At 43.4% G+C, this 19,894-nt stretch overlaps 1 protein-coding gene across 3 annotated transcripts in view; it reads right to left on the bottom strand.

Moving 5' to 3' along the window:
* Nucleotides 1–19,881, bottom strand: part of NKIRAS2 (NFKB inhibitor interacting Ras like 2) — a 64,696-nt gene extending 44,815 nt beyond the window's left edge. For 2 of the 3 annotated variants that reach the window (XM_069237668.1, XM_069237670.1), the window contains exon 1: nt 19,775–19,881. The gene's annotated coding sequence lies outside the window, so the exon portion shown is untranslated. The remainder of the gene's footprint in view (nt 1–19,774) is intronic. The other variant, XM_069237669.1, reaches the window with a different exon arrangement.
* Nucleotides 19,882–19,894: the final 13 nt, after the last annotated feature.

Here is a 19,894-nt window from a genome sequence, read left to right as displayed (position 1 = left end):
TACTTCAGTTGTGTTTGGGGCTATGGCAATTGTTTACAATGTAAACACACTTTTAATATCATACAGGTCAGAATTCTGAGAAGATTTTAAATTATTGTTTGCCTATCGACATTCAAACCAATTTATTATTAAGTAGGAGGGCATCTTTAAGCTTCACTGAGAACTATTTATTTGTGAAATATCATGTCATGTCTTGTTGGTAACATATATGAGGAAAGATCCAAATGTGGTAGATTTCATTATTGCAAGAACTTTAAAAACTGACATGAGATGTCATTAAATAGTTGCATATTAGGGTTTGGTTCCAACGGCTCATGGTTTAAAGGAGGTAATGAGTTAAAGACTTGTGTTGGAGATCCTCTGGTAACTACCTTCCAGAAATGAATATCCTTTGGTTTCTGATAAGTCATTACAGGCCCACCGAAGCATTTGTTGGGGCCAGAATTAGGAAACCCTGATGATTATATTCAGACAGAAACAGTTGGTTGCAGAATTGTAACTAAGGAGGAAAACAGAAGGATTTGCCGAAGGGTTGCCAGCTTTACGTATGGGATTTGTTGCAGCCCCTCTCTACTTAAATGGATTAATTCCAGAAATGTGGCTATGTTTGAGGATCTCATTTACTAGAATTTACATCTAGTTTTTGGAATAATTAATGCAGCCAAACTTTTGTTTCACTGGTTCTGGACATCTTATTCTGGCTTGACACACACTTCTAATATTTCTCTCCTGTCTTCCTTCTTTTTATGAGGCTAGACTCGAGACACCATCAATCCCATCCCAAGTATTCATGTCAAATGGAAGAGGATGTAAGTATCAGATAAATGTATTCTCAAGTATTTAATTTTCTACCTCTATACATTACTTTACTGTCCCTTGTTCCTCTATTTGTATGCCTTTGTTTCTGGATTTATTTCAACCTATTCCTTTCCTTGGAATTTTCTCTCTCTATCCTTTTGTTAGGATAAAACTTTTTCCTTCAACTTTATACCCAACCAAAGTTAACTGTTTATCGCATCTGACGGAAGAAGAGTTTAGGTTGGGATGTGTGTTGAATTGTCTTGGCCAACTTGCCCTGGTTGTGCTCTTCCTACTTTTCACAATCTAGTTTGGAAACCGTGCTTTCGTTTTGGGTATTAACCCACCAGGAATCACCTTTTAGTGCTGCTTCAACGTGAATTGGGCTATAAATTAATAAATAATGTCAGTGTTTCCTTTCCCACATTCTTCTTCCCACTATGAGTTTTATATTCCCGGTACCCACAGTTACTCACCCTGAAAGGCCATGAGTCTCCCGACTCGTGGGAGGGGCAGTCTACCTCCTGTGTCTGTCTAGCATACGAATTTCACCTCCTCCTGCCCTCACTGCTCACGCTTCTTTTGTTGGTCTCCCAAAAACTGTTCCTGCATCTTTCTTCCATGTCAGCGAAGCCAGCAACACAGCCTCTCCTCTTCCGACTGCTCCTAAAGCTCCTTCCCATCAACACTTGCTTTCCTACTCATTCCAGGTCCTTGCTTCTAATGGCTTTGAGTAACAAACTGGCCTCTATTATTAATTCTTGCACTTTCTATCTCTGGATGGCTGCACTCTCTTCAACATTCCAAAACCCTTCTTCTGCAAATATCTACCCTCAAGAAAAAAAATAGACACTGGCTGAATCCTTTTTCAGGAAGTGCAACTAAGATCAGAAGTTCCATTGTTCTGCATCTTTTTAAATGTCATCTGAAATCATAACACCGTACCTGAACATCATATTTCTCACACTGTGAACCAAACATGTCACCTATTATAATACATGACCTTTAGTTGTGAAACTGTAATCTGACCCTGGTATAGCTTTGTGTATACATATTTCTTTATCATGCTTTGTGTGTGATTTTTTTTGTTTCCCACTTTCTAATTATAGTCACCAGACCTTATCTGATCAACCTAAAAAAAGAGTTTTCAGGAGTACTAGAGAGAGAAGGGCTTTAGCTCGATCCACATGCTGGTGGACAGGAGTGCATGTTTTGATTGGGCAGAAGCAGATCTGCCAACCTGCAAAAACATTTCACAAAGTGAGGAGGGAGCAGTGTTTTGGAGGGGACGGGGCCTTATACCTGCACCTACCTGAGAAGCATTGTGACCTCCACAAATCCACTCATGCCTAAAAATCAAAAGGTTGCTGAGGCTGTCTTCGATGCCCTGGGGTATTTCACAACCCTTTATGGGCACTGGCTGCTTACAGCCTCCAAAAAAGAGCTGGCAAGCCGCTTTGAGCAGTGCTTTCCAGTTGTCTTTCCTTCCACCATGTGATTTTATCTCCTCACAAGGTAACCGTGTAAAGGGAGTCAAAATTGGGTGACAAAGGCTGGCACCATGTGAGTTGGTAGGTCTGCAGAAGGTGTGTGTTTTCAAAGAAAACAAGCACAGGCAAAACCAATTGGTCTCACCTATGCCAGAGCTATTGGCTTTGATAATGTGTTTTAGCAATGGTGTACGCCAGCGTGGATGCTGTTCAGCATGGCTAAAAGTTAGCAGCGTAGTGGCATGGAGTGTCGTAGAGTAGAATGGTGAAGAGTGTAGTACAGTATTGGAGAGTGGAGTGGCAGAGAGTGACGTGTGTTGGAGTGGCATAGTGCTGAGTCACGCAGAGAGACATACACTGGAGTGGCATAGAGTGGACTAGTGTAGAGTGCATTGACGTAGAGTGTTGCAGAGTATAGGGGAGTATACTGCAGTGGCACTGAGTGCAGTGGCATTTAATTCAGCAGCCTAAAATGCAGTGACGAAGAGTGGAGTGGTGCAGATTGGAGTGGCGAGGGCAGTGGAATAGAGTAGAGTGGTGCATAGTTCAGTGATGCAGAGGGCAGTGGAGTAGAGTTGAGTCGCATGGAGTGCAGTGGAATACAGTGCAGAGAAGAGTCGAGTGGCATAGAGTGCAGTGGCGTAAAGTGTTGCTGAGTACAGTGCAGTGGTGCAGAATGCAGTGACAGAGTGGGGTGGTGCGGATTGGAGTGGCGCAGAGTAGAGTGCAGTGGCATAGAGTGCAATGGAATAGAGTAGAGTGGGGTAGAGTAGTGCAGAGTTCAGTGATGCAGAGGGCAGTGGAGCAGAGTAGAGTCGAGTCGCATGGAGTGTAGTGGCACAGAGTGCAGAGTAGAGTCGAGTAGCATAGAGTGCAGTGGCATAGACTGGTGCAGAGTACTGTAGCGTAGAGTGGTGCAGAGTACAGTATAGTGCCGTAGAGGGCAGTGGCACAGAGTGCACTGGCATTGAGTGGAGTAGCGTAGAGAGGAGTAGGAAAGAGTAGAGTGGCATAGAATGCATTAGCATAGAGTGGAGTGGCGCAGAGTGGTGCAGACTGGCGTACAGTGTAGTGGCATAGTGTAAATTGTTTCAGAGTAGAGTGAAGTGGCATAGAGTGCAACAGTGCAGGGTAGAGTGCAGTTGCATAAGGTGGCATAAAGTGTAATGGCGTATAGTAAAATGGTGCAGAGTGCAGTGGTATAGAGTGCAGTGGTGCAGAGTAGATTAGAGTGGCGTACAGTGGATTGGTATAGAGTGCAAGGGCATGGAGTTGAGTATTACAGAGTAAAGTACATTGGCACATAGTGTATTGGCATAGAGTGCATTGTTGCAGAGTGGCATAAAGTACAGTGGCATAGAATAGAGATGTGCAGAGAAGATTGCTGTGGCCTTGGCAATAGTGGTGTAGAGTGCAGTAGCGAAGAGTGCAGTGGTGAAGAGTGGGACGAGGTAGAGTAGAGATGCGTAGCGTGAAATTGTGTAGAGTACAATGGCGTACAGTAGAGTGGTGCAGAGTGCAGTAGTTTAAAGTGGAGTGGTGCAGAGTAGAGTGCAGTGGTGTGGAGTGATGCAGAGTAGAGTGGAATGGTGTAGAGTGGAGTATTCATGGTGCGGTAGCACACTGCCATTACAGACAACACATTTTCAATTGAAATGACCATTATATTTGCATAGACATGTAATGATTTGTTTTGATCATATTAAAGTATTTGTTTCCAAAACATTTCAGAAATAACAAAAGATGTGCTTCATTTGTGTTCCTAACAGGGGTGTAGAATTGCAATTGCCCAACATCCAGGACATATTGTTTGGGGTCAAGGACAACAAGTTTTCATTTTTATTTTGTCCTTGGGACAAGTGGGCCCAACCCCCTGACTGCAGGTTTACACTACCACATTATTTGCTACTGTGAAGGGCATTGTCTGCAGTTAAGCTAATCCACTCCGGCTCACCATCCGACCCCTGCCCTCACCACATCTTCAACAAAGCAAGCTCCATCATCGCACCCCAACTCCGAAAGATCATCAACAGTTCCTTTGCGTCCGCCACCTTCCTGGAGTGCTGGAAACACGCCATGATCAACGTCCTCCTCAAGAAACCTTAGGTGGACCCAAAGGACCTCAAGAACTTCCCGCCCATCTCCCTGCTCCTCTTCCCGGCAAAAGTCATAGAGGAAATTGTTAACAAACAACTGAACCATTTCCTCGAGGAGAACAGCACTCTGGACACATCCCAATCCGGATTCCACAGCAACCACAGCACCGAAACTGCCCTCATCGCCGCCACCGACATCAGAACCATACTGGACAACAGCGAAACCGCGGCCCTCATCCTCCTGGACCTCTCAGCCATGTTCTACACCGTCTGCCACCACACCCTATGCACACGCCTCAGCGACGCAGGAATCCGCGACAGAGCCCTAGACTGGATCACCTCCTTTCTCACCAGTAGAACTCAGAGAGTCCGCCTCCCTCCATTCCGCTCTGAAGCCACCAAAATCATCTGTGGCGTACCCAGGGTTCGTCCCTCAGCCCGACCCTCTTCAACATCTACATGGCTCCGCTCACTAACATCGCCCGATCTCATAATCTCAACATCATCTCATACGCCGATGACACCCAGTGGATCCTCTCACTCACCAAGGACACCACCAATACCAACCTCCACAAAGGAATGAGGGCCATCACCGAAAGGATGAGGAACAGCTGCCTTAAACTGAATTCCGACAAGACTGAGGTCCTCATCTTCGGCTCTACCCCCTCCACATGGGACGGCTTCTGGTGGCCTGCCACACTGGGAACTGCACAGACATCCACCGACCACGCACACAACCTGGGATTCATCCTGGACTCCTCACTATCTATGACCCAGCAAGTCAACAACATCATCTCCTCCTGCTTCAACACCCTCCACATGCTTCGGAAGATCTACAAATGGATCCCCACTGAAACCAGAAGAACAGTCACCCAAACCCTTGTAAGCAGCAAACAGGACTACAGCAATGCAGGAACCACGGCCAAACTCCAGAAAAGACTGCAACTGATCCAGAACGCCTCTGCACGCCTCATCCTGGACATCCCCCCTGCCACTGCCACACCACAGCCCACCTGAGAGACCTCCATTGGCTCCCCGTCAACAAGAGAATCACCTTCAAACTCCTCACCCACGCTCACAAGATACTGCACAACACCGGACCAGAATACCTCAACAGACGGCTCTCCTTCTATACTCCGACCCGACAGCTTCGCTCCGCCCACTTTGCCCTCCCACCGTCCCACGCATCCGCAGAACAACCACCGGCGTCAGATCATTCTCGCACCTTGCCGCCAAGACATGGAACACTCTTCCCACCCACCTGCGTCAGACCAAGGACCTCCTTACCTTCAGGAGACATCTCAAAACCTGGCTGTTCGAGCAGTAGCAGAGCTACAGGGTAGTTCCTGGCACTGAATAAAACTACTTTATGTGCCAATATGCTCCTTGTGAAAGAGGAGAATGCTGTCATTCAGTGAAGCCAGCTGATAAATAGAGAAAGAATTTGAGTAAAAACAAAAGGTCTCGGAAAACCAATTTAGTGCCCAATTCTTAAAGAAAATCACAAAGGTGCACCCATGGTATATGTCCTTGCATTAGTGCAGGTTTACAACTTTCATGAATTCACAAGAATTTTCAGACGTAGGCTAGGAAATCGTACTCCTAGTAAATATTTGTGAAGTACATTTTATCAAAAGCAAATACACATGTGTAGATTTGCTCATGCGAAAACCTGTTGAGCGTTTACAGATTCACTTTTCCTCCATCCACTTTTTCCCAACCCTGGAAGAAGCTTTACTTCTGCCCGTATCAGGAATACATTTCCAACCTTTCTCAGTATAGAAAAAGATAGAGAAAGAGCAGGTGAAAACTCCTAAAACATGCAATATTAGTATGCTTGTACAGACTCAAAACCGCATTTCAATCCAGGAACTATTGCTTATCCCTATCTACAGCCCTTAGTATGTAAATGTGCTGAAAGGTGAAAAATAAGGGAATTGCTAGTATTCAAACCGTACAATAGTACAAACCCTGGCATAATCAGAGAGGTTATTTTCAGAGCTTTTATATAATTAGACTGCTGCCATAATTTGTTGCCGCACTACATGGCACCAAATGGACAAATGGATTTTTTTACAGGACAAGTAGATTTATGAGGAAACCTGTCCCATGAACAAGTAGATATTTTATAAAATTCCACACCTGTGTTCCTAATTGTGATATATTCTGAAATACTTACACAGCTCATTTAAATGTTTTCGTGTTCAAGTAAGAAACGCTTTCCTACCCTCAGTATCCAGCAAGGTTGTCACATAAATCCTCTCATTTTGAAGTCAGAGAAAGAAACGTAAACAAGTGTCTTCCACACAGGAGACATAGTCTGGCATTTGACCTCAGTCTTTGAATGCACAGCAAATGTGATGAGATGAGAAGAAGATTTACAGGCCTGTTTCAGAAAGGGAGCACTCAGAAGGATGTTGTAAATAAGGATGGGCAAGGGAAGGTACAAACTCAAGCTAGACAGCCTAAACCAAATAAAGCCAGCAAATGGAAAGCAAGAAAATGTGAGTTACAAACCACAAAGCCAGTAGCAAGCAACAGGCAGAATGCATTCCTAAGTCAGCTGCGCTGTCTGGTAGGCTGCAACCTAAAAATGCTTCACCTCCACACAGCTGTAATTATTTTGTTTGTTTATCGGACTGCTGATTGGGCTTCTTAGAGAAGGCTCTGCAATACACATGAGGTATAAAACTTACTTGTTTATAGAGTATGGCCTCCTTTCAAAGGCACACACATGGCACTGTAATGGTGTTAACGTGTCTGATAAGTAGACAATTTATAGCAGTTGTTTTTCTCTAGCAGTTTTGAGTAGTTATGAGGAATGTATTATTGCTCTCCAGTCCCAGCACCCTCTCCTTCCATCATTAAATTTAGACTGCAGTTGTGTGTTTGAGATCAGTATAGCATGCCCAAGACCACTCTATCTATATTCATTTTTAGGTCAGACTTGACAGAGCAGCTGTCTCTAGACCTTATGTGATCAACACAAAAAAGCTTTCAAAGTACAACTGAGAGAGGGGATTAGGCCTCACTTACACAGGGGTTCCCCAGAGTAAAGGACTTGATAGGGTCAACATTGTGTGCATCCATTGAAAAGAATGCTTGTAGTGCACTCTTTTGGCTTGTGGCAAAGCTTACAATCAATACAGCATGACTGAAATGGATATGGTGGCAAGCAAATGATCATGGCTAAAGTTCTAATCTGCTTGTTATGAAATGTTACGACAAAGGCAATAGGCCCAGAGTATTTATTATGAAAATAATATGTTACCATCAATCGATTTGAGGGTGGAGTGTAATTAACTCTGTATAAAAGCCTGTAGAGAAGGATTTTGTTACATGGAGTCTCACAGACTGCTGCAATAGGTAAGGATTCTGGTGTTGGTTACCACTGTGACAAACCCTTGTTAGAACCTTGTAGGAGAGACAGTATTTATATTTGACAACTGTAACTGTATGAACCTTTGTAATAAGATGACTTTGTGCCTGATGGTTTGCATATGAGAAAGCTTGCACTCAAAACAGCAGGCGTGAGTTGGTTATGTGGACGAGGTATAAGCCTTATTCGTGCACTGGGAAAAGTTATGTCCGATGTCATGGGTCTTATCTGCTTATTTGGAAAATTATGACAAAGGCCATAGATTTAGCTTAATAATGGTGATAAGCATTTCGTAAAGTCTGTAGGTTTACAACAGTGGATTGTTATCACATTGTGTTACACGATTTAAACAGGTATGTGACTACATGTAATCTCACAAATAACTGCAGCGGGCAATAATTCTGAAATTGGCCGCCCACTCCTACAAACCTGAATGGTTTTAATGGTGATGATTCTTGTTAGTCCCTGTTGAAAGGAGTTGTAAATTGTTTTCAAAGCTGTATTTTTCTACATATTTGTAATTTTATAACTGAATGCCGATGGCTTCCAGTTTAGATGCACTTGAATGGGCCTATATTGGTTATGTTGTCCAGCCAATGGTAATGATTCTGAACTTTATTGATTCATTTGGAAAAGTTAGGCCAGAGTCCATAAGGTGGATTTGTTTATATGATTTACACATTGTGAAGTCATGTGTTAAAGACAATAGGCTTTTAAGGGAGGATTGTTATTACTCTGTGCTAAAGCCTGTAGGCAGGTATTCACATGGAATCCCACAGACTACCATGTTAGACAAGGGTTTTAGTGTCGGTAACCCACCCGAACTAACCATAGGGATAGAAGATGTGCACTATGATAACCCTAATTAGGCTCTACTAAGAGGGATTTTATATTGTTTTGACAACTGTAATTGTGTAAATATTTGCAATTTCATTGTGGTATACCTCATGGTCGCTTTGTGGGAAAGCTAATGCCCAACACAGTCGTCTGCGTTGCTTATGGTGACAAGCCACTGATGAAGGTCACAGTCCTGATTTTAATGAAAAGTTATTATAAAGGCAGTAGTCCCAGTGTACTTATTACATAAAGTATATCTTAAAGTCAATCTGCATTTAAGAATGGATTACTAATCTGTGTTAAACCCTACCGATAAGTATTTTGTTACATATAATCCCACAGATTACTGTAGTAGGCAAAGGTTTTGGTGATGGTTACCCCTATGATCGATCATGGGGAGAGAAGATTTATACTGTGAGATCCCTGATAGGCCCTCTTTGGAGAGATAGTATTTTGTTTTGTCAACTGTCATTTTGTATGCTTATATAATTTTATGACTGTGTTTTTGACAGTGCCTTCTGGGAATGATTAAAATCAATACAGCAGCCCTAAACTGGTTATAGTGACAAGCCACTTATAACCGCTGTAGCCTGAATGGCGCACTGTGAAAAGGTATGGCAGATGCTGTAGGACTGGTCTGTTTAAAATGAAAAGTTATGACAAAGGCAGTAGACCTTGTTTACTTACTGTAAAAAGCATGGGTTAAAGGCCATCGGCCTCTAAGAATGGATAGCGATCACACTATGTTATAGGCTGCATACCTGTATTTTGTTAAATGGAATTTCACTGATTACCATAGGAGGTGAGGGTTTGCTGTTGGTTATCCCCCCTGACAAGCAACTGGTATAGGAGATATGCACTGTGAGAATCCTTGTTAAACCCTCTTAGGAAAGATAGCATTTTGCTTTTCCAACTGTAATTTTATGACTGTATGTCTGATGGTTTCTTTGTGGAAAAGCTTAAACTCAACATAACAAGCCTGAGTTGGTTATGGTGACAACCCAATAATACCAGTTACAAGCCTGACTGATTCTCTAAAAAAAAGCTATTTCACTTGCCATATGTTTGAACTGTTTACCATGAAAGGCCTCTAATGGTGGGTTGTTTTACACTATGTTAAAGTGTGCAATCGGGAATTTGGTTAAAAGAAATCTCACAGATTACCATTATTGGGAAGGATTTTGATGTTGGCTAAAGCCTTTGACAAATTGTACAGGTAGAAGATTTGCACTGTAATAAGTCTTGCTTGAATCTGAAGATGTATATATCTCAGTAGCCACTCTGTGTAGTTATAGTTAGGATTCCAAAAGATAGGAATACCTCAGAATTGTGCTTGGTAATAACTTTCCCACCGTTTGACAAACTTCTAAACATTGCAGACCTATTCACTTTTCTTCATAGTCTGATGATGAAAGGTTTTGTTCTGATTAGTTAAGGGGGTACAAAGAAATTAAGGGAGCTCCCAAAACACTTTTTTCCACCTATCCATCTTTCATAGACTATATACAGAGCCATAACTACAAAATGTCTGAAGGGATTTAGAATAAATGTGACAGGAATGTAGATTATGGCGTGGAAAGGATCCTTTTTAGCGTCAAGCCTGCAAGAGCATGTGCTTGCACATGCCTCTTGCTTGCGAGGCACTATTGTATACAAAAAGGGCTTGGATCCCGCCAATTGATTACCATTTGGTAGCTTCACGTCACTCTTCTATACAGTCTCAATTGGTCACGGTAGGCGAAACATAATTTCCGATCATTTCTATGGATCAAGCACCAAGCATAGATTGAATGTAGTTAATCGGTGCCCGTCTGCTGCTCCAGGCACGATTGGAGTACTATTTCTTCTCCCCTATCACTCCACCTGCCTGCTGTTCACTCAATAGCGCTTACACATTTTTATTTTATTTTGTCGTCACATGTCTATACATAGACAGGTGAGGGACCAGGTTGCCACCAAGAGCAACAAACAATTTGCTGTCGGCTTTTCATTGCCTTTTTTGACCCATAAACCTTAAGTCTCCTTGCATGCAGTGTTCAGCCAATTCTGATTTTTAAAACATTACAAGATCATAAAAGTGGAATTGAAGGAGTTTTGAAACAAAAACATATTACTTAGAACAGACAAAGTTTTCAACTGTGCCTCCACATTCAAACCTTTATCACGCTAAGGATCCCTGGACTGCAGGAATGCACCTAGACGGTCGGGTTCTTTGGTGGGGTGAAGCTGCTGCTGCTGCTAGTTGCTGCCTCTCTCATTGAAACCAAGGACGGAATCACTGTGCTCTGCTTGTCTCCATTGAGGTGTTGTGGGTTCATTGAAAAACTCTGTGTTAGAGCATTCTTTAAACATGTTGGTCACTGAAGACTAGGATTTCTATGGATTTTGGAGCCATCACCTTGCACGTTCTTAAACTGTGTGAGATTCCCAAAACATGTCTTGCCAGAAAACTCCCAGCTTCATCCCTCCCACCAGCACCATCCCGTTACCTGTTTTACCTCCCTCCCCCTACCACCTGCAATTTTTAAAAAAAGTGTCACGACTCAGCCAGCGCTGAATATATTATAGAGCTATTTTGTGTACCGTCCCAGTCCCTCCCGTTGTCCGGCCTGCCCACCCAGCAGAAGAAACAAGCATTTGCAATGCAATGGGTCTCACGTTTGCTCGAGTTAGAGGTATTAGCGTTGTAAACTCCTAACCGGACTTTTCTTGCCACATAAATTGAAAGAAAAAAAAAAAACAGCGCGATCGCGCTGCGTCGAAAATAAAAAGATAAAGTAGTGCAGAAAACAGTGTGAAAACATGGAGCCTCCTATGTTTTCAGTAGTTGGCCGGTGCACTTAAGGAGGGCTAAACACCAGAAAAGACATGACGTATGCATGCCTTTCACTAATGAAATCAAGCAGATTTTAAAAGGCAAGCCCACGAACCAATGAAAGTGACAAGCATGACATTAGTGTGGTTAAAAGCCCAAAGAGAGATTACAACAGGGACGGAGAGCTTGTAGGCTTGACCCTAAAAAGAGTGCTATAACCCAGCCAGTGCTGGCTGTGTAAAACTCTGTTTTCATAACTTTACTTTTAGCCATGCTGCTGTACAGCATGGCTAAAAGACATTGGCAATTGGCAAAGTCGATAGTTCTCGAAAAGGAACGACCCTTTGACTTTGCCAATGCTTGTTGTTGTTAGATGTGAATTGATTCAGCAGTTTTGAAGTTATAAGAGACAAAACCTTTGTGATATATTCGGCTGCTGTACATGGCGATAACAGAACGCCATCCTATTGGTTAATGAAAGCCCTTACAAAAATAAAAAGGCAGCCATATTGTTTAGACTGTATTTTGCATTTGTTCTGTGGTTTAAGGTGAAATATAGAGTATTACTGCTATTTTAATGTACATGGAGAAATGAAGCACTTTAGTTAACTCTGTAGAGGCAGGAAAACATATTTTTTTATTTATATATATTTTTTAATGTCTACGGAGTACCGTGGTAATTTTGCGAAGGTATCTACACAGCACTGCAGGACTTGAAATGTAAATAAATAATTTATAAATGAAAAATGTTTTCCTAAACATATGTAAATATGTTTGTGAAGCCAAGTTGTTAAATTTAAAATGAAAAGATGGTTTCCCTAGGTTGTAAAATGCATACCATTATAACGACAGATGGCTGAATTGGAATATTTTATATTCAAATGACAAATGGAAGATACTTAAATATCTCAAAGGAATGCTGACACTCTCTTGTTCACATCTTTGAATCTTTTGCAGCATGTTCAGTAGACCATTTCCAATTTTGTCTCAGACAAATATTTAAGAACACAAAATGTGTGTTCTGAAACATAGACATTAGGATGGAAAATGTCTACTTCAACTGAGTTTCCAATCTAACTCCAGTTAAGTGTCCTCTATCATTGCCACCACAGTGGATAACCGTAAAGTGGGGATGGGAACATTTACTAAGCGAGGACAGGAGAGGGAGTAAGGACTAACTGATTCAATTTCAAACTTCCTTAACCAATCCATGTTATTTTAACTCCTTTCAAACACAAATCATTCTCAACACCTCCTTTCTTGGCATGCTGACTGGCCAAAAAAATAAAACTGTACCCAACAAGCCGAACTCATCTTGGACATGGAAAGACAAACAAGAATGAGGAAAACCAATTCAGACAAACATACATACAAAGACTAAGATGACTGGTCATTAGGAAAGTACATCCAATCAACAAGGTTTTCAAACCGGTGATGGAGCATCTAAGAGCGAGAGGCTTCAGATTGATTTTTTACCTGGACGATCTCCTATTGATGGATCAATGTCCATTCAGATTGAGAGACCAATTACAATACAACGTTTCCCTGCTGGAGAGGTTTCCTCATCAATGCCAAAAAATCACTCCTGATACCCTCCAGACAAACAACCTTCCTGGGGTTTGTCATAAATTCTATAGAAAAAACTTTCAGCTTGCCTTCCAGGAAGGTTTCCAAAATTCGCAAGGAATTGTGCAAGACAATCTTCAATCAACTTCTCTTCGTCAGATAACTTAGTGGGCCTTCTAGCCTCATCTATTCAAGCAATCTGTCTCCTATATTTCAGGGCCCTTCAGTACCTAAAGACCTTCCATTGATGCAGGGGCCTCTCTTACTCAGAACAGGTTCCTGTGATCCCACATGGAGGCATGGAATGGTCGGGCCATTTTCGGGTCCGACCTGGATATAGTCATAGAATCCAATGCCAGTGGCTCCGGCTGGGGGACACGATGTGGCGAACCTTCCACCGGAGAAAAGTGGTCTTTGGAAGAACAATCCCTACACAGCAATTGTCTGGAGCTCTTGGCAGGGTCATTTGCCATTCGATGTTGGACCAAGGACAAGGCAAATTGTTCTTTCTTGCTCACGATGGACAATCTGTCAGCGGTCCGATATACCAACCATTTAGGAGGCCCCTGATCCAAGATCCTGGCAGATATGCCCAAGGAATTCTGGGAGTTTTGCCTAGCTTACAATATCTCTGTTACCGCAGAATACCTTCCAGGATCCTCAAATCAGATTGCGGATTGGTGCTCAAGAGAGTGGCCAGACACAAGTTTGAGGTGGTTAAAGCCAAGGGTATTTATGAAACTGAATTCAGTTTGGGGTTCCTTCACTATAAATCTATTTGCGACTTGTCTGGATCATCAGATTACCCAATACATCAGTTGGAAACTGGATCCACTGGCCGTTGCAACATACTGCTTCCTTCAGGATTGGTCAAAAGAGAAGGGTTACGCCTTCCCTCCTTTTGCCATGATCACACGTATAGCAGCCCAAGTGCACAGGCAAAGGGCGCAGCTTGTTGTGATCAAGCCCGCTTGGAGATCGCAGGTGTGGTTTCCGGTGCTTCTGGAACTTTCCTAGGATTTTCCAATCCCTCTTCCCCAGGATCCATATATTCTGATGGATCCCCTAGGCCAGAGTCATCCACTAGTACTCCAGGGCCATCTTCCCTTCATGGTGTGAAGGATTACCGGGAGGGATGGAGAGTCCCAGGCCTTTCATCGGAAGCTGAAAGACTGCTGGCCACCGCCTGGGCCGACAGCACCTTCAAGAGATATAAATCTACATGGGCAAAGTGGGTACATTGGTGTATTCAACGCAAAGTAGATCCCATGGTGTGCAATGTTCCCTTCTTGAATTTTCTGGTATCCTTAGCGTCTAAAGGCATGGCATATTGTGCAGTGAATTCCTATCGATCTGCTATATCTGCAGGTCATCTTCCCTTTCAGAATATTCCAGTGGGAGAACATCCTCTTGTCTGCAAACTTCTGAGGGGTATTTGTCTCACTCTCTCTCTGCAGCCTAGATACTCCAAGTTGTGGGACGTCAATGTGGTGTTTAATCTTTTCCAATTTTGGCAAAATAATGAGTACCTTTTGCGCAAAGAATTGTCTGCGTAGTTGGCAATGTTATTGTGTTTGATTTCATGTGGGAGAGTCTCGAATGTCCGGGCTCTGGACATTTTGATTAGAGTTTTTATACCGCAAAGAGTGAAATTACACATATCTAGAAGAACCAAAACTGATTCAAGGTTGATATCTTATCCCGCTTTTGATAAGGCCCCAAAGTTGTGTGTAGTGAGATGCTTGAAGGTGTATGAACATGCAACAGAGGACATATGTCCACTAGGGAAGATCAATTGCTAACCTCCATCAGAAAGCCCATTAGAGTGGTTTCTTCCCCTACCATATCTAGATGGGGTCCGTTGGGTTATGCAAGACACAGGGATCGATGTTGGAAAGTTTGGATCACACTCAATTGGAGGAGCTACAGCTTCTAAGGCTTTCTCCTTAGGGGCTAGACTAGAGGACATTAGTAACGCGGCGGACTGGTCATCAGATTCCATGTTCAAATAAGTTTTAAGCGCGGCCGGCAGTGAGCACCACCAACTGGGCAGCAGGCCTCAGCCAGCCAGCTGGATTACAAGACTGCAGACGCCAGGCTTTCCGTGGTGGTCACCCTGACACAAAAACCCTGGCAGAAATGCACCCGGTGACAGTAATCTCCATTCCTGTTGCCGGTACACGCACCCGCACACATCCACACACATGCACACATGCACCCATACACGTCCACACTATTACAAACATGCACCCCACTCTCCCACACACTCGCTACATACACCCCCATTCACTCGGAGACACACACTCAAACACGCACACTGAAACACGCATTCACGCACTGACAAGCACTCAGGCACACTCTTGCAAACGCGCACACAAACACCCCATTCACACGCATACAAACATTTATATTCAATTGCATACACGCACATATTCACAACCCATTCCGCATACTTGCACTCAGACTACACCCCCGCATACTCGCACTCACACACGCAGATAGACACACACACAGACACCCCCTGCACCACATACACACACTCACAAACACCCCCCCAGCCGTACACATCCATTCACATACCCGCACTCACACATACGCATCCCCATCCGCACACTTGCATACAGACACCCCCACTCACTCACGAACACGCACTCTTACACCCCAATCTGTACACATACACGGATTCACACACCCCCATTCGCACACATACACACCACACACATGCACCCAACAACTCCACTCCCCCACTTTCGGATGATCACCTTACCTTTTCCGGCAAGCTGGACGTCCAGGAGGGGATGGGTCCTGGCGGCTTTGCACCACCAGCACCACCACACCAGCAATACTCCGCCAAGCCATATTATGGCTCGTAATACAGTGGGCGGAGTCTTCCTTCCTCGGAGTCGGACTTCTGAGTCCTCCAATGATTCCAAATATGGCGGTCTGCTCTGGCTGCAGCGGCTTCGGCGGTCTTGGAAAAAGACCGCCAAAGTCATAATGAGGGCCTTAATCTGGGTGTTGCCCAAGGATCATCAAAAGGATAGCAAAATAGGCTTTTTCAGCCTGCTTGGAAGCAGTGATGGACTGGATGAAAATCAACAACCTTCAGTGCAATCCTGACAAAAAAGAGGTTATGTTATTTGGTACAGATCTGCTCCCCTGCTGGACTGGGTGCTGGCTTCAGATAATTTTAAAACACAAACATTGTCCATGTAATTAGAACATTGAAAAAACATACAAAACAACAACAACACACAGGGGTTCATTATGACTTCGGTGGATGGAAAAGCCTGTCCGCCGAAGTCCCGACAGGTAGGCTGCTGCCAGTGCAGCTGCCTCCCCGCCATCCCGATTACAGGTTTCCCGCTGGGTCAGGGAGCGGAAACAGAGTTTCTTCCCGCTGGCCCAGCAGGACACAGCCTACAGCACTGTCTCCGGCTCGTAATAGAGGCAGTGTTGCAGACTTCTTAGCATGCTCTTCAAATTGTACACACTGTTGTGCCCAAATGACTAGGAGTTAAAACTTAAACACTGGTAAGCATCAAAGATAAGGCACTGATGGCTCCAGTGGCCAAAATCATTCCTGCCAGTGTAAGCCCTGTCCATGTTCTGGCATTCTGAAACAGCACATTTAGATGCTGCACGCAAATCTCAGCAGTAGGCAATTCACCCACTGGTCTATTTCATCCTAATTTTCACATTCTAAAAGGAAAGATGGAAAAAATATTCATGGGATATAAAGGCAGACCCTTGGTACCACTTTAAGGCAATTTCTAGACCATAATATAGCATATGAGGTGGTACTTTTTAGATTTCGGTTAGACCCTGCATGTGCTATCTCTTCGAGACATGTTGTGTACAATCAATGGGCTATAGCCCATCCATAAGCTTACCATTTGTTCGCTTCAACTTTGTTCCTGTTTGTCCACAGTATGCATGGGCCGTGCCTCCTCTTGTGTTTCACCCTCCTCTAGAGCTTGGACCAAGTACTTGCGTCCATCTGGAGCTACTTTTTATGTCTTTGAGTATTCCATATGAGTGCTTGTGTTTTCACTCAGTCCATCTCCTCCCACTCGCCCCCATCCCTGTTGCTTCTTTCCCTCTGCAGATCGTACTGTAATGTGTGTCTTTCTTTAACACCACCCACGCCCCAGCACCGATTCTGGACAGGAAACCGGAAACCTCTACAGACAAACCATTTTGTTTCTTGTTTCAATGACTGCCCCTGCAGATGCATATAATTTAAAGGACATCCAAGGAAACAACACTGCGGACAAGCTGCTGCTGCCACGGTCTAGCAAGAGAATAACTTTATTTCTGCCCCTCGTGCCGATACACATTTCAAACATACATGCTGCCAAAGAGAAAAGCTGCAGAAATGCCACTGGCTTGCTGACTAAACAAAAGGTGACTCAGCCTCCGAGAAAGCATGTCTCTAGCGAGAAATGAACCAGCAAAACTAATATGCTCCACAAGTTAATAAAAGCTGAAAACAGGCTCACTGAGTAAGTACAGAGGACTCAGTGAGCCGGTTTTAATCACCAGCAGAGCTTGCATCGGAACTTCAAAGCAGTGATAAATCCAACTGCCCGAAGCAGGAGTAATTTCAAGATTCCAGTGCTCGCAGGGCATTCTGGATGGCCGAGACCTACTGTCTTTGTCAATGCTTGTTCAAATTATTGATTTGTTTTACTGGTGGTAAAGTGTCTCTCAAAGTGTCTCAGAGAAGGAACTGAAATGTCACGCATACGGCCAGGGAAAATAACAAAATAACAAAATGTCAAATTTAAGGAAAGGGGAAACTTGGCAGCGGTGGGCTTCTGCCAATTTGTTGCTGTCTCCGAGTTTTATGGCGATCTAATACAGCGTGGCGTACATTCACTTAATCCCCGCGTCAACCATATTTACGTAGTTTCATATGATAGAAAACAATATCAGTTTTCTGACTGGAAATCGAATACTGCATTGCTGGGTGGCATTCACACTGTTTTAGGCAATTTCAGGGGGTGAGAGGACAGAAAAGAGCAACAAGATCCTTTTAACTCCCATGAAGGTGGCTTCCTCAGCACTGCAGTAGATATGCTGCCTCCATCCCAAATCAACAGCAATCTAAGCCCCACAGAGATTGCTGGACAATATAGCCAACCGATGCAGACTGTGCCCCGCACTCAACTGAACCGTGAAGACAACAAGCATTCAATTCCACATAATTCAACACAACACCACACAATTAAGTGCAGTGCAAATTCACAACACACAAATCCTCACTGCATAATTCCACTACACATAACACATTTCAACATCTCATAATTTCATGACACACAATTCAGCTCCACATCATTCCACTCCATGCCACATAATTACAATCCAACAAATTCATCTCCACATATTTCCACTCCGGTCCATGCCACATAATTCCACTTCACATAATACCACTCCATACAACATAATTCCACTCCACACACCATTACACTCCAAGCATCACAATCCAACTACAGATAATCCCACTACACATATTTCCACATAATGCCACATAATTCCACTCGATATATATCCACTTAGCTTGAAAACACATAATTCCACTCCACAAAATGCAATTCTGCAGCATGCCACATAATTCTACTTTACATCATTCCATTCCACACCATGCCTCTTATTTTCATACACCACACACTTCCACACCACACTATTCAACGCCACACAATTTCACACAAAATAATTACACTTAAAATATCGCTTCACATAATTCCACTCTATACCACTTAATTTCACCCCACATAAATACACTCAATGCCACACACAACACTCCACATAAATACGCTCCATACCATACAGCATCAATCCACTCAACATATTTTTACTCAGAGCCACATAATTCAAATCCACATAGTTCCATTCCACACAACATAATTCCACACCAAACCACATAATTCCATTCCGCAAAACATAACTCCAGTACAGACCACATACGTCCAATCCACACCATAGAATTCCACATCATGCCACATAATTCAATACCACGCAACATAATTCCACTCCACTACATGCCACTCCACGACATATAATACGACTCCATGACACACAATCACACGTCACATAATTCCACTACACTCAATACCACATAATTACAATCTACATAATCCCACTGCACACCATGCCACATAATTCCACTCCAAATAGTTCCATTCCGCATAATTGCAATCCACACAATATATTTAAACATCATGCCACATAATTCCACTCCACTACATGTCACTCCATGCGAAACAACGCCACACCACGTACATCCACACCATGCAACATAATTACACACCGCACCATGTCACATATTTACACTACACATATTTAAACTCTACACCACATGTATCAATCCCACTCCATAACACATGGCTAAAACACATTGACAACGCCAATATCACTCGGATTGCCTAGACCTATTGGCTTTGCCCATTCTTCTTTAAATTACTGCTTTGTTTTACTGGTGGTAAAGGGTCCCTCAAGCTGTCACACAAAGGGAACTGAAATGTCACACATACGGACACGGAAAACAACGAACTGTCAAAATTAAGCCCTCACTATGAGGGACAGCTGTGGGCTTCTGCCGATTTCTTGCTGTCTCCCGAGCTATATGGCAATCTAATATCGTGACATTTGTTCGCTTAATCCCGCGTCAACCCATGTTTGCGTAGTTTTATATGAAGTCACATGACAGAAAACAATAAGCAGTTATCTGACTGGAAACCCAAACGAACACAGAGTGCCACGAATGATGAAACGTAATAGATGCACTTACCGACCTGCTCCTTTCTGCTGTCCCTTTTTGTAAATAAAACACTTCCTGGTTTCTGCAGACCCTGAACCACATAACAAGGCAGCTGTGCAAGACGGCCCTGCCGAGGAGGGCGCGTTCATC

The sequence above is a fragment of the Pleurodeles waltl genome, chromosome 6 (genome assembly GCF_031143425.1).
Source record: "Pleurodeles waltl isolate 20211129_DDA chromosome 6, aPleWal1.hap1.20221129, whole genome shotgun sequence".
NCBI classification, from domain to species: domain Eukaryota; kingdom Metazoa; phylum Chordata; class Amphibia; order Caudata; family Salamandridae; genus Pleurodeles; species Pleurodeles waltl.
Note: the sequence above shows the minus strand (reverse complement) of the source record. Positions and strands in the feature narration are given on the sequence as shown.